This window comes from Stomoxys calcitrans, chromosome 2 (assembly GCF_963082655.1).
Source record: "Stomoxys calcitrans chromosome 2, idStoCalc2.1, whole genome shotgun sequence".
NCBI classification, from domain to species: Eukaryota; Metazoa; Arthropoda; class Insecta; order Diptera; family Muscidae; genus Stomoxys; species Stomoxys calcitrans.
This window is the reverse complement of record NC_081553.1, coordinates 210,162,737-210,178,086: the sequence shown is the minus strand read 5'-3', so window position 1 is coordinate 210,178,086 and position 15,350 is coordinate 210,162,737. Positions and strand designations below refer to the sequence as shown.

The 15,350-nt window shown below is 36.5% G+C and overlaps 1 protein-coding gene and 1 long non-coding RNA gene across 4 annotated transcripts in view; one reads left to right on the top strand and one right to left on the bottom strand.

Moving 5' to 3' along the window:
* LOC106087204 (SH2B adapter protein 2) overlaps window positions 1-5,025 on the bottom strand; it is a 33,808-nt gene extending 28,783 nt beyond the window's left edge. For 2 of the 3 annotated variants that reach the window (XR_009396880.1, XM_059361779.1), the window contains exon 1: window positions 4,614-5,025. The gene's annotated coding sequence lies outside the window, so the exon portion shown is untranslated. The remainder of the gene's footprint in view (window positions 1-4,613) is intronic. The other variant, XM_059361775.1, reaches the window with a different exon arrangement.
* LOC106087205 (uncharacterized) lies at window positions 1,186-4,294 on the top strand. The gene is made up of 2 exons (XR_001221240.2): window positions 1,186-1,942; window positions 2,859-4,294. It is a non-coding gene; the product is annotated as an uncharacterized LOC106087205 (long non-coding RNA).
* Window positions 5,026-15,350: the final 10,325 nt, after the last annotated feature.

Here is a 15,350-nt window from a genome sequence, read left to right as displayed (position 1 = left end):
TGAATCCTGGCGAGACCATCAGGAAAAATTTTCAGAGGTGGTTTTCCCATCCTAATGCTGGCAACATTTGTCATGTAAAACTGCTCTCCAAAGAGGTGTCGCACTCGGCTATAGAAAGTCCCTTTTAATTGAGCTTAAACTTGAATCGGACTGCACTCATTGATATGTGAGAAGTTTGCACCTGTTCTTTAGTAAAATGTTCATGGGCAAAATTTGCAAAATTAACAAATTTTGCTACCCGAAGAACTAATTTAAGTTACACAAATCATACCCTCTTTCGCTTAATACATGAAAAACATAGTGTCCCGAATTAGCTATCCAAGCAAAAATTGGATGAAATATTTCCTTACTTTTTTATATAAATTCAGGATTCACTAATAGAAGGTTAGGTCACTTGCAAAAACATAAAGTGTTGATAGGCCCCATCTACACCTTTAAGGATGTCAAATCTACCGATTAAAAGTGTTATCAAATAGAAGAAAACGTAAACAAAGAATGAATGTAAAAAGAGAACAAGTTGACATCCTATACGCCAAGTACTACCAAAAATTAAAAAAAATGTATGTCGGCTGATCGCTTGGCCTAACCTTATTCAGTGAATCCTGATATAAACTCAGCAACTTTTTCGCCTATATTTTTTTTTTAATACACATTTGAATGAAAAATTATGTTTTTATCAATTAACTTCAAAAAAACTTACATTTTCAAAATTAAAAAACGGTGTCCTTATTTATATGACCACCACTGTACTTTCAATTCAAAACAAGATACCTTCACCTTATTGTACATAAAAACGAGAGATGTTTAGGATTTCTGTGATCAATTTCTCATTTTGTTTATTGTTATGTGGCTTTTCTCAAAAATATAGGCCATCACATTTCTTTCAGTTTTGGATTTATATGATTTAAAAAGGATGAAAATATTTAATTTTTTTTTTGAAAATTTAATTTCTAAATGATTTGTGCGAGGCCTTTTTCAATATTTAAATACAAATAGAAAAACGTAATTATGTACATAGGTATATGACTAGTTTTACCTCTATATATATGTATATTTATTATATGTAATTTTGGTATCTATAGAAATATATAAAATATTTGATATTGATGGATACCTCTTTAAAATTCCTGAAAAATAAATGAAAAATTTTATTGTTGTCTTAACTTTGCTTGTCGACTACTGCCTAAAAATAATCCTCATTTGTTTATGAATTTTTGTGGCCAACAACTTATCAATGTTGGTAAGGTAAATTGCAATAACAAAGTGCTACCAGATAGATTAAAAATTACCGTTAACGTCGGCAGACAAATTGTTGTTATCGTTGTTTACGTTTGCAAAACGACGAACTAATTCTGTTATTATAACGATAAAAAAAAACACGCCTATTTTCTGTCTCTCCCCTTCCTCTCTTGTTTATAGTTGCTTTGTAAAACAAATAAAAGCTGCGGCAGCGACAGCGCTGCGTAGTCTAATAAGAAAATTATGGCAGCAACCACCGCCGCAATTTTAAAGTAATCAAAAAGGTCGTATAGAAGAGAAAGGTAAAAAACACGCGCACAACAACAAGTACGATACCTACAATAGGAAGAAATTGATGAAACAAATTGTGAAAAAGTAGTAACAAGGAAAAAAAAAAGAAAATAAAAATAAAATCAAGAGTAAATTGAACAACTAACAAAGAATAGGAAAAATGGGAGGGGGTAAAATGTGAAATGAAAAGTAAACAACAATGATGATGGCAATAAATGACCACATTATCACAACAACTAAAACATTACTAGCAGAAAACGATGGGCACGAGAAAAACAAATGTGTCATATAAAGTACGTAGTTAGTGTATGGCGTATTTTGTTTTTGCTTTTTTGCGAAGGACAATATAAGATGTGTTGAGAGCAAGAGTGACATAATTCTTCTACAAGGACGAACATTGACGAAGATATAGGTAAGAAGACATATGTATATATACATGTATGTGTGTATGCAACTGCTATATTCACATGTACTACATACGTATGCACGTCTTAAGGCGCTATTACACGGCATGTATATGTCTTATGACATATCACATGTAAATAAAATGGTTTGTTAAAATTGTCAATTTTCATACGATTCATCATTTTTGCTATCACTCCTGTATGTTCTTTTCATTTTTCTATGCGTAATAATTGTTAAAGTTGTGAGAAAGCGGGTTAAATTATAAATTTGTGAAAACAATTTAATTTAAGGGTTGCTTTCATTCGACTGGCAACAAAAAAAAATAATTTCGTTATGGTGTCAGAAGGAATAGCGTACGCTTTAATTACAAAAGGGAATTACATGTGCTATTTTGAAAAATGATTTTCATACGTTATTTTCGTTTGTACCACACGACATGTACAAATCAACATGTGCTAAATTTGACATGTCATAAGACAACTAAATGTCGTGTAATAAAGCCTTGAGGCAAACCCTGCGATTGGCCAATTATTGTATTTCTACACTCACAGAAATTGGTTAGTAAAAACAGCAAAAATTTTTCCTGAAACAGCAGAAAGTTTGCTGAAAATGGGACAGCAGTAATTTGTAGCTAAAATATAAATATCAAAAAATTCTTATAATCCATCTTATCTTAAAATGTATAAAAACATAAAATATACATTTTTTCAATTTTTTACAAATTACTTATTTTTAATGGAACTTAAATCACAGCAGACAAAAGACAACTTCCATTATATTTATTATTTTACACAGAAAACTAAGGCTTAAAATTGTCAATTTTTTTTTATTAATATATAGCAAATGCCTCAATTGTTGTTTAGAAGTTCAGCAAATTTTGAATGGATTTTTTGAAAAGTTTAATTTTTTTAATCTAATTTCAGCAGGCAGTGCTTGCTGATATCAGCAGATAAATTTTTCTGGTTGTATGTATCATACAAACACTTGAATATCACATACAACATTTTAACAACTACGCTCCAACATAGAATGGGTGGACATTTTTTTACTCATTCCGTTTGTAACAACTCAGAAAGTTACCTTTTGCAAAAAAACATGAGCATAAAATAACGATGGAAAAAATTCGCTTGCCAACCTACTGAAATCATCTGTTTTACATTCATAAAATCGGCTGATTTCAGTGAGTTGAACGAATCGAGTGATACAATTTTATAGATTTTGGCAGTTAAAAACACTGTTGCACATTATTTTTTACACACACAAGGACATCGAAACCCGGGTTTTTTCCCCGGCACGGGATAGCTTCGAAGACCACACACGCTGGAACATTGAGCTCCAATCTGTGTGATGATCATAGCTGTCACGAAAAGCTTAGCTGTGAGTTTCTGGGTGACTCCACAGATTTCGGATAGAGGAAAACTTCATTCATAGTAGCTGCAACTGCAGTCGCAGACAATCAGCGCTATCAAGTGGAGAGTCTCAGTGAGAGGCCGAACGGCACTGGCTCGTGCTTAACTACTGAGTTGATACGATGCTCGATACAACAAGGCGAGTTATTGGTGCCTTTAATATCCGATGGCCATCATGCTCCCACGGCGATCGCCCGTATGGACCTGGAACTTGACGAGGATCGCCACCTCCACATGCAAATGTGCCTACAACAATATGATTGGAAAACAACTATGTGATTGGAAAACATTTCTACAGAATTTTGTCAACATCGAGGAAGAAAATCATGTATGTGCCTGATCAGCACCTGCACTTTAGTTATTAACCGAGATATATACATATATAACTTTTTAAGCAAAGAAACGTTGAAAGACAAATAGAAAATGGGAAATTTCCGTTGCACCAAGGCGTATAAATACGCCTTGCGTTGTACGTTTCAAATAGAAGTCATTTTTGTATCGTGTTCTTACTGACGCTACAAAATTACATGCCTGGGTAACCAAAAAAATCAACGCCTTTATATGGTAAGAACTCCTAGAATCATGTCAGACGAGCACATAGGGGTTGTACGTTGTTCGTAATCTACATAAGTACCTACTATTTGACAATTAATCAAAGGTAAGTTGAATTTGCCTTTTCGCTAATAGTTATCATTAATCTGGCAACACTATATCTCCTTAAATTGCAGGAATTTGGGGAGAAGGGCAGAGGCAAATGTGCCAAACTAATTGCGTGTTTTCTTTCTCATATATGTATGTATGTATGTACCTATATAAAAACGTTGTACAACATACACTCCCCATTTAGTACATACTTATTATATAGATATTTTTTACATATGTATGTATTTATGTACCAAAAACCGATATATATATATATATATGCAAACAAATATTGCCCATAAACTTAACATATATTTGTTTATGTACGTACGTATATAAATATGTACATATGTATGTAGCAAATAAAAAAAGTAAACATTTGAAAGCAAAACAAAACAACAACGCCAAGAGATAGCGAAAAATATATACGCATTTTTAGTGTTTTGCTTTTGTTTTGTTGTTGTTTTTTTTTTTCTTCGTTTGGTTATTGCGACGCAAAAAACCCCACATTAAGCTTAATATTATTTATTTGTTGTTGTTGTCTTTTTCTTTCATCTTATTGTTGTTATTGTTGGTTTCGCTTGGCTCTTGTTTATTTCTTTGTAGTTTTTTATTGGTTTAAATTACCTTGCACTTGTGCTGATGCCGCTGCGAACGTAGACGACGGTTATGCTTGGCTTTTGTCAATGCTTCTGCTGGCTCGTAGTTGTTTTTTTTTTGTCTCGCTGCTTTCTTTCTTTTATTTACAAAGGGAAGATTTATACATGGGGTTCATCAAAATGTTTCTATTCTTGTTGGAGCTATATCAAACGTGGTGTGCGTGTTTTTGTGTATGATGCACTTATTTGTTGCTATTTTACAATACGATCATTATTACACTACAATAAATAAAAATTATCATCGCGCACTATCTTCATCTTTCATTGTTTGCTCTAATGAACATACGTCGAGAACGTAGTGAACTGAACTGTCTGATTTGATTAGTATCAGCAGCGCCGCAACAGTGCCCTGGGCACATCGAACGATGTTTTGTTGTTGTTTTAGTGCAAAAAATCTCACTCACTATCCATGTGGTGGCCCTTGTAATGCAATGAAAAAAAATAAACTCTTAGCTGCAGTTTTACTCGCTCTCCCTCGTACTCTCTTGCGCTCGTTGTATCTCTCTAACCCACTACCCCCACGATGAAGTAAACAGTCCACGAAGCACTGCGCTACAAACGATGCAGATGGTGACGTTCTTGTTGTGGCTGCTGCGGCAGCGTCGCTGTCGAGTAGGATATATTTGTTTTTGTTGTTGTTTTCTGTGTAGGTACACCAAACCCCAGCATAAAAAAGAAATACTCTACGACGAAACACTTTTCACTGTTGATTCCTTCCACATTTTTTTGTAAACTTTGCTTCTTCTTCTTGCATTTATTTTTGCAAACTTCGTTGTATTTTATAACATTTGCAATTTTTTCTTTCAATTTATTAACAACTTGTTTTACACATACACTTTGCGATTATGATTGTGATAATGATTATTCGAAAAATTAGGAACAGAAGAGACGTAGATTTAAACATGCATTTTTGGTATTTGTATATATCTACACATATTTTAATGAACTATATATGCGCCGCTGCCCATATTTTATACAAATTTTTATATTCCGCTTTTTGCTGTTTGTTATTTGTGTGAGTATGCCTTTGGCATCCCAAGAGACTTCTTTCTTTAATGCGTTGTTTGGTGTGTTGCACAATATATTTTTTAACAAACTTCAAACAATTTTAACTTGTTTATTCGTCACGGATAAACTGATGAACTTTATATTGTATCGATTATTATTAATTTTATCGTTGACGGATAATTATAAATTGATAATTTTCGCCGTATCCCGTGTCCGAATAATCACGTTGATTTCTGTCTGTTTTCTTTCTAATTTTTAGGCGATTTTCCTCGTATGTGATTATTTTGATTATTCATATTCGATTATTTTTAACACGATTGTACAAATGGTAACCACTACTTTAAAGCTTAACCTTATTCACAGCGTATTAGGCTTCCAGTCAACAATAAATGTGTTCGCGCATTCGAAAATTTACAAGAGTATTCGCTGAAAATAGTTTGCCCTGAAAAGAGCGCTAGTGAGGAGGAGGAAATAGCGAGTTTTGATAGTTTGTTAATTGAGTACACTGATTTTAATAACTTTTAAGCCCAGTTTACACTGCTCCTTAAATTCGGATTTAGTGGTTTGATCATCTGTTTTCCCTTTATAAAATCAGCAGACGAGAGCCTTAAATCCGGATTTTATGAGCAGTGTAAAGGGTGTTTTATGGACTTCTCGAAATCCAACGGACTGTATTTTCCACCAGAACACAAAAAGTCAAACAACAACACACAACAAAGACAACAGCATTGAAACAGAGTTGATTGGTGCTCATTTCGTAAGCATTCAAAAACATATGCAAGTTATTGAAGCGAAATTTATACTGATGCAGCCATTTGTCGCAACTATTTTGCTTATAGAACTCAATACAGTTTTTAAGGAATGTGTTCGCCTTTGTTTCGTCACCATTTTTTTATAATGCATTTTTACAGATATTTGAGCGACAAGTCGAAGTCAGTACTAGGCATTACGGGGGAGTGTCTGTCCCCTTCCAATATCAAAAAAATGTATAGCCTATTATTCCTTCCAAACCATCCTACACAATATGTGAAAAATTTCAACAAAACCGGTTCAGCCGTTTTCCACTTTGTGTACCATAACACTTTGACTTTCATTACTAGAATATGTCGGTTAATAAGTTTAATTAACATAAAAACAGCATTTCTCACGATCATAGTTTTGTTTTAATTGTCCAATTCATGCAGTAATCTCCCCAGGAAGGGTCACTAGTTTTTATGAAACAAATGTATGAATATCAATCCCATTGGCACAAACCAAGTTTTACATGTGAACAACCTTTTATGACTTTCGATAACATGTAATCGTCGAAGTAATGGCCCTTTTAAACGGCACATCAAGATCGTACTCAACGTGAGTACGTGTTGATTACAACTTTTGCCAAAAATGGTACATCTATTTTTCTTTTATTTGATTTTATTTGATTTGTCATAGTTTACTTCCCATTTCTTAACCTTATTTGTCACAGAACGTGTTTACGATGAGTATGATCATGATGTGTCACAGAACGTGTTTTTCAATATATGTCAATTTATTACACATTTTTTTGTATACGGTAATCGATAGACGCAAAATATCGATGGCACCTTCGATACTATCAATACTTTATATTTTGTCTTAATAACAATTAATATTTTTCCTATCGATAAAATTTAACAAAAAAAGTAAATGCATCTATAAGACACATTGCGCCCTCTATAGGCGTCCGATTGGTTTAAAATTTTACACAATCATTTCTCTCATTATTTCCAACTGACTTTAATAAATTTGTTTTTATTTGCTATGTGCATTGATATTGCATGTATATCATCGATCTCTAGTTTTTTACTTCTCGTCAAGGCGGTCTCACACGAACAGCTGTTAACAGCCGGCCAGATGTGACGGTATTAAGATGACAGATTTTTGTTTGCATTCTATTTTTTCTTCTTTTTCGCATATTCTCTGCTCATGTACGCACATGTATACACAAATTTCTTTGTCTGTGTTGGCAAAACGTCGATCAGCTTGATGGCAACATGGCGGATTGCACCATGTGATTTATGGTTGTTGTACAAATGAGACTACCATTAATTGTTTCGCCATAATAGAACTTTTAATGAAGTTTCATGGCAGCAGTTAATGTTCAGGTACAGAAAACTCGACAAATGAAGTTGTAATTTTACCTCAAGTCGAGTGTTCTACATTAGAAAGTAAGTGCAAAATGTGGAGAAGAGAGAAGGAAAGAGCAATGATCGGTTTCATAAGTATTTTGATGGAATCATCCCCATGAAAGAGTTACAATGAAACGAATACCGCTCCTTTGAATTTGTTAAGGAGGGGAAGATGCTGCCATGGTATTTAGTGAGTCTGGCTGGGCAGTTAAAAGTTACGCACAGTGGGATTGGAAAAAATGAGTGCAAATTGGTCTGCCAATTGTGAACGGATACAGATATCTTTAATGAAAAGACAGTATCCGTAGCCAATTTGTCTAGCCAGAATATCCAGAAGCATTAGGTGGTTAGTTCAATGTTCCTTAGTTCCAAGTTCCGACAGGGAACTTAAGAACGTTGTTTCTTCTTTTGTGTACTGCATTCAAAATGCATGCTGATGATCGGCGAATGGAAATTGTCTAACGGGAGGATCGGAAGGAGTAGTCCCTCATGCGTCTTGGCTACTGATGAGAGAAGACAGATCGGTCTGTACGACTTCTCCTTGCTCGTTTCCTTTCCAGGTTTCAGTAGCGGGATCACACTGCCCATCTTTCAAACATCGGGCACCATAATAGTGTTCAGACAGGCTGAGGACACTTGTAAGGTACTCGACTCCAGGAAGATACAGATTTTTCAGCATCAGTATGGAGCCTCCGTCTGAGACCAGCGTAGCTTTGTGCACAGTAAATTGTGATGGCTATCCAATGGCGCGGACAGCCAATAAATTAACTTTTATCTAAGGAAAATAACTCATAAGTATCGCCAGCATTTTTTATTTAAAAACAACTGTTTTCCTAATCAAGCAAATAAAAAACCAATCAAAGCAAAAATCAGCTGTTCTGCAAATTTTCACTGGAAGTCGTTCGCGTACTTTTGCTTGCCCTTACAAAAAAATTTTACTTTTACGCATCGCAAAAATATCAATCGATTTTCAGTCAAAAAATTAAATATTGATATCTTTTGCCAGCACTCCTGTTTTGGTCTGATATCGATAACCATCTAGTAGAATTTTTGCACTAGATTTTTCTGCTGTACATCCAAGGCATAATTACAAGGTAGTGTATCGTAAACAGTTGAGTATAAGTTTTTCTCGCGAAATGCACTATCTGCCAAAAAATTGTGGTTGTGTGTGTACGAATTATAGTTAAGAATCATACACACAAACAACGAAAAATGGCGCGAACTAGTAACATACACAAAATCAGAGTTGCACTAATCACTGATTTTGAGAGATAATAGTGCACTCAATATTTTGTTGTTGGGCAACTGCCATTACCTGCAAATGAATATATCTTGTGTACATCGGACTTGCATTGAAAATAGTGAAATACAATAAAACACTGACATTAATGTAACATGGATTTGAAATGAGCCTAAATAAACGTGTGTGTGAACCAGGAAAGTTTTTCAAGTACCTGCGCGATAGTGGTTTAATGTCAAATACCCAATTGTTTGCTTTGTTTTAATATTTCTTTATTTAAAAATTCTTTTAACCGCGTTTAACTTAAAAACTAATTTTATTTTTTTATTAATTATTGTATTTAGTATTATTTATATGTACTAGTTATTTTTAGTATGTCGTAATATTCGCAATATATTCATATACTAAGATGGTTTGGTTTGCAATGTTGTTGTTTTTTTTTAAGTTATACTTATTTTTAATACACATTCTTAATCTCTACGAAGAGTATGATAAAAAAACGTATATAAATCAAGTTTTAACAAGAGTAATTAGAACTTTGTACAAAAAAAAGTAAAATGTAAAACGAACACAATGGTTTTAAAAGTTCCTGTTTTAAAATAGTACTATAGTATAGTGTTGGCTGTTATTGACAACTATCCATTGCAACTTTGCGCTGTAAATATATAATAAGGGGTCGATTATGAATAGCAACCCAACATCAGTAGGGTTGCCAATGGGCAAATTTGTAATAAAAATTTCCATTTCTGTTTTGAAGTGCATACTTTTTTATAATTTACTTAGTAGCTGAATGTCCAAAACACTGATATTGACTGCACTTAACAAAAATTTCCAACGTTATACTAATTTATATATCAAGATTTTATCTCCTGGTAACGCAACTGCAGTTGAGTTGCAATCTATAATCGACACATAAAACTCTAGCTCTCGCTTTTTAATTAAAAACTTCTTTTGGCCCAATATGTAGAGGTTAAACAATGTCGGAGATATTAACCCAACTTGGTCAACTTCCTTTTTTAAGCTTAAGCACTTTTTTCGATTCCTTAATACCACATATGACTGGCGATCACACAAGTTAAACGCTTAGATATGCAAATTACGAAATCTATGTTGATGCCCAGAACTTTGAAATTCCAGACATGGGGAGCTGTACAGAGTATCAAGGGACAGTTTGAGAAACTTGGTAAGGGACTCGACTCTCAGCGTCTTGGACGACTTGGCGCTGCGGGAGGCATTTGTAACTTCAGCCACGATGAATTTTGTGTTGTTCATTGGGTCGGAGACCAAAGGCTCTTCCCTTCGCCTATAGTGGATGTTCAATAAATTGAAGGTAGAAGAAGGCATCTCTTTATGTTAAAAATTGTTATGTAGCCAAAAGGAAGTCCTATCATAATTTGAACAGTGGTTCGAAAGTGACTTGATTGTCACTACGGGCACGTAAATACTTGTCGTCAAGTGCTGTAGCTATAAATTCCGCTTGTGTTCGTTGAGCAACCTATGGATTTTTGGATTCAGTTTCCAGATTCTAAGGTTCTAGGATTGGAATGGCGAATTCTGTCAACGAGTTTTGGTTGTGTGTGTGTATTATTGTTAAGAACCATGACATACACAAACAACGAAAAATGGTGTGAACTAATAACATATACAAAATCAGAGTTGCATTAACTACTGATTTTGACAGATAGTGCACTCAATATTTTGTTGTTGGGCGACTGCCACTACTTGTAAATGAATATATATTGGTACCAGCCCTCAATCCAATGGCAGACTGTTGTACGAGCCGGATTGGCCCGATGGAATCTTTCATCCGCAAGGGCTGCCTCCTCAGTGTACAAACACACTGCTAGAACAGCAACCAGCCCACACCTCATACGCGCGATCATCGCGAAATAAGGAATGGGCTGGTAAACTCTCAAAGGAATGTTCACTAATTTCGTAGCACGATCTGCGCTTAAGTTGCTTTGTTTTATTTTAGTACTCTATAGTGGAAATTTTGATTTATCATGCTTTTTATATGTTATCGAATGTTATATTATTTGGTTCTCTGTTGACTATTTACGACGTTCTTTCACCAGTTTAGTTCCTGGTTAAGAATCGCGTCCAGGTACTTGACATCCGGAGAGAGAGAATGTTTTACCCCATCCAAGACTATTGCCGTGCGAGAGTCCAGATTTGGCACCCATGGATTCAGTAAGATGTACAGCGCTACAACATTGCTAAGGCTCCAAAATTTTCTTTGAAGCTACTTGACCGGATTCAGAACGAGCGATGGATAGTTATTCCTACTTGCGTGGCACTGGATAACTATGAGCACCACATAAGCTGGAAGTTTGAGTGTTGGGACGTCCATAGGTTGTGGGTGGTTGAATGCTTCATGCGGAGTAGTTGTAGCTGCTGTTACGCACCATCAGAAGCATTGATTGAAGAGTTTCATTGAGAGTCCGGGCGCCACCGGCTTTTGCTTAAATACTGACTGCCTGTAATAAAATAATCACTGGAAATCATGTTCCCGCGCCGATGGACCGAAACGAGCATACTCACTTAAAGAAGCCCGATGACGTTCGCTACCTCTACATGCAAAAAAGTTGCTTCTACAGCAAACGGCGTGGAAATACTATCATTAGCGGATGACTGCTCTAGCCTGGCGAAGAGGAATAACATCGATGAGCTGTGTAAAGAGACAAACATTTATCTCCAAGACCTAGCAGAATTTTGCAGAAGTCACAACTTAAAAATCTCTCCGAAAGAGGTTGTCGTCGTTGTAGCCACATTTTCATGTGGAGTTGGCGATACTCGTCAAGCTCCTGTAAGTGAGCAAGCTCGTTCCATTCCAAAGAACCAATCGCCGCGTGAACAGGTTGGCCATTGCTTGTTTAAAGGCGCCAATAACTCGCCTTGTCATATCGAGCACCATAGGCACTCATTATTTGTGCAGCTACTCTGTATGGAGAATTCCGCTGTCCGCCACCTGTGCACACGTCCGGTAGCCCGCAGCTAAGCTTCTCGTGACAGCAATGAACACCATATAGATTGGAGCTCAATGTTCCAGCCTGTGTGGTGCTCACAGCTATCCCGTGCCGAAATAAGTCTCAATGGAGCTTGAAGTCAAAATCGATATACAACGATTGTTGTTGTTGTTGCAGTGTGTTGTGTTCTACCTTTCGTCTGATGGGTACTGCTGAATATTCAGATCCAGGAACTCTGCGACTAAGGTGGGGTGCCTCCAGAGGGATCTGAATCCGAGTCGAGTGGGTTTGGCTGGGCAGTTAAACATGTGTCGTGTGGTGAAAGGTCCTCCTGAACTTTGGCATCAATCGTAGTTCTGTAGGAGTTGAGGCGGCTACATCTGCCGGATCGTAATTGAGGCAGAACAATTCTGGTTTGCCGGGGGAGGTCAATTTCTTCAGGTGCAATGGGTAGCGGTCGTTCGCCATGGACCACATTCACCCAGTAGCTATTCACACTAACACTATTGAAAATCAAACATCAACTAAATGAAAAAGCTTTGAAATAGGCAGCTGAACGAAGCCACACGAAATTGTCTACACTGTCCGTGAGCTTCTAGTCGTTTTTCCTATGACCGCAGGTATAGTGCGTGTATGCTGCCCATCTATGCTCTACATCATGTAGATCCACCTTAAACTTCTGGGTGGTGGATACCCATTCCTAAGATGATGATTTGGATCGTCCCTATGATAACAGCCCAGAAGGAGAAGTTATGTCTTCTTTTTGTCTCCTGATGGAGGTGGTCCACGTGACAACTGAGGAGGCAGCCCGTCGCTGTTCGAAGAGCGGAGTTCTGATAGATCTGAATTTTATTCCTCAGCGCATCACATAGCTCACAAGACCACACTAGCGCTGCATAACTTACCACAGACCGGCCAATTACTTTGTACGCGGTTAACAAAGTTTCTTTGTCAACACCTCAAGTGCTGCCGGCAAATGACTTGAGAACATTGTTCCTATTTCATCTTATCGTAAATTGATGTGGCATGTGGGGAGTGACACCAAATATTTTGGGATACTTGATAGTCGGAACGTTTCTCCATCGACTTTCACATTCAGCTCATTCAACTGAAGATTTGGTGGCAAATATCTTTAAATCTTTTGCAGTGAAATAAGCCCCAAATTCGTCGAGGTAGACATTTAACCTTTCGCAGATGTTAACAATGGGTGGGGGCCTGATAATCGTACAATCGTCCGCATATGATACGATATCTATTTAGGATACATAGATGTTAAATAGTGCCGGAAATATCACCCCGCCGTGGGGAACTGTTTCACTTTACGGGTCTTCGACTTCTTATCCCTAAGTTCCACAAACGACTAGCGACAACACAGATAATTCGCGATTCAGCGTTTCAGGCCTGGCTGGAGGGATGTGTTGGCCTATCACATGACCTGTGCTGATTGAAGCTACAGCAAATGTGTGCGGTGTTGGCCAGCAATGTAGTTATTGTGCTATGCAGTTTTCGTTCGAAATTCATGTTGATGTTCGGTGAATGCAAATTCTCCAACAAGGCTCGTGAGGAGTAGTCTCTCAAGCGTCTTGGCTACTGATGAGAGAAGGAAGATTCGTCTGTACGACTCTCTGTTACTCGGCTCCTTTCCAGGCTTCGGTAGCGGGACCACACTTCCCATCTTCCAGACATCGGTTAATATAAGAATTTTCAAAGACAGGTTGAGGACAGTTGTAAGGTACTCGACTCCAGGTAGATCCAGCATAGAGATTCCCTTGGGGCCCAATGCCTTGGATGATTTTGTGATGGCTGTCCATCGGCTCGGAGACCACGCCTACGACTAATGGCTCTCCTCCCAGCCTTGTCACTCTCGGTATGCTCAATAAATTAAAGGTTGAACAACCTGGCGCATCTCTTAGGGTCGGTTACAGTTACGTCGCCAAAAGTGACTGATCTTACGAGACAAAAATTTTACTCACGCACGAAAAATCACGCCTCGCGAGAAAAATCACGATACACGAAAAACTGCGAATAATAATTTATTTTTTCAAACGACGGAAAAAAAGACGAAATAGTAGAAAAATAGTACTCTGATTAAAGGCCGGTACTATGTTCGGTTTTCGCGTTGAAACTCCATATAAAAAATACAAACGGAAAAATTTGCCGAAATATGTTCGTTTCGTGATAACTTGTTTTTTTCATCTTGGGAAAATTTACATTTCGGGACGCCCATTGAGAGCAAAACTACAGTCGCTGTGCAACAAGCCTTTTTCTTACGCAAAATAAACGCGATCGCCAAACTTCTAATTGTAACCGAGTGTTTGTTAGTGTTAGTGATGTTGCTCACATGTATTTACTCTGGGTGGAAAAAATAAAGTATTTGCGGAGGCATAAATAAGAAAGTATTTCTTAAATATAAATAAATACACTCGAAAAAAATAAATAAATAAATCTTTCACAATAAGCAACTCAATCAATCTGTAGGAAATAAAAAGGTTTGTGAAAGAATGTGTTGTGCTTTTGGTCTGCAATTACAACAACAATATTTGGTTAAAAGTGGAAGATACAATACCAACCATAAATGGTGATTTTCCTATGAGTCGTAATATCTTGTGGTTCGTGTTTTTCTCATGAGTCGTGATTCACGCTCACTCACGAAGAATTTTAATTCAATCACGGTCACGCACGATCACATCATTAGATTTGGATCTCACTCACTAAACACGTGACTCACACGTGACACGACTACTCACAACTCACATGCACACCTCTAGTACGTACATCCGCCTGCCATGGTGACTTGGACATTACTTATTGATATGAGAGAAGTTTTGTCACTATCCCCTAATGGAATATTTCTATCATACTAACACAATATATGTTAGTAAAATTTGCCTAAAGAAGTCTTTAGAAGCGGTTGAGAAAGAAGAACATATGGAGTCATCACAAAGGGCTTTTCGTTGTCGTCCATTACGGTATCTCATCATCATATCTTATAATTAGAGTCCGGATTTTATGCAAAATCGAAATATTCATAGCTATTATTTGGCATATCTGGTGATATTTTCCATTAAAAAAATGTCCGCAAAAGTTTTATACGAATAAATTGGCATTGGTAGCACTTTTCCAAAGTAATTGTGTACATTTCATTTAGATTTGTGATGTTTTTAAACTAATAAAAGATAAATTTCAGGCTATGAGAAGAATTATTTATTATTTTTATCGATTCCTCTTTGGTTTTTTTGGGTAGAGTTGCCAGAGAGAAAAAGTAGATAACGATTTCTGTTAACGAGGAATTAGAGAATAACATACTCGTTAGTGCAAACGATTTTTTTGTCGACATATTTAAC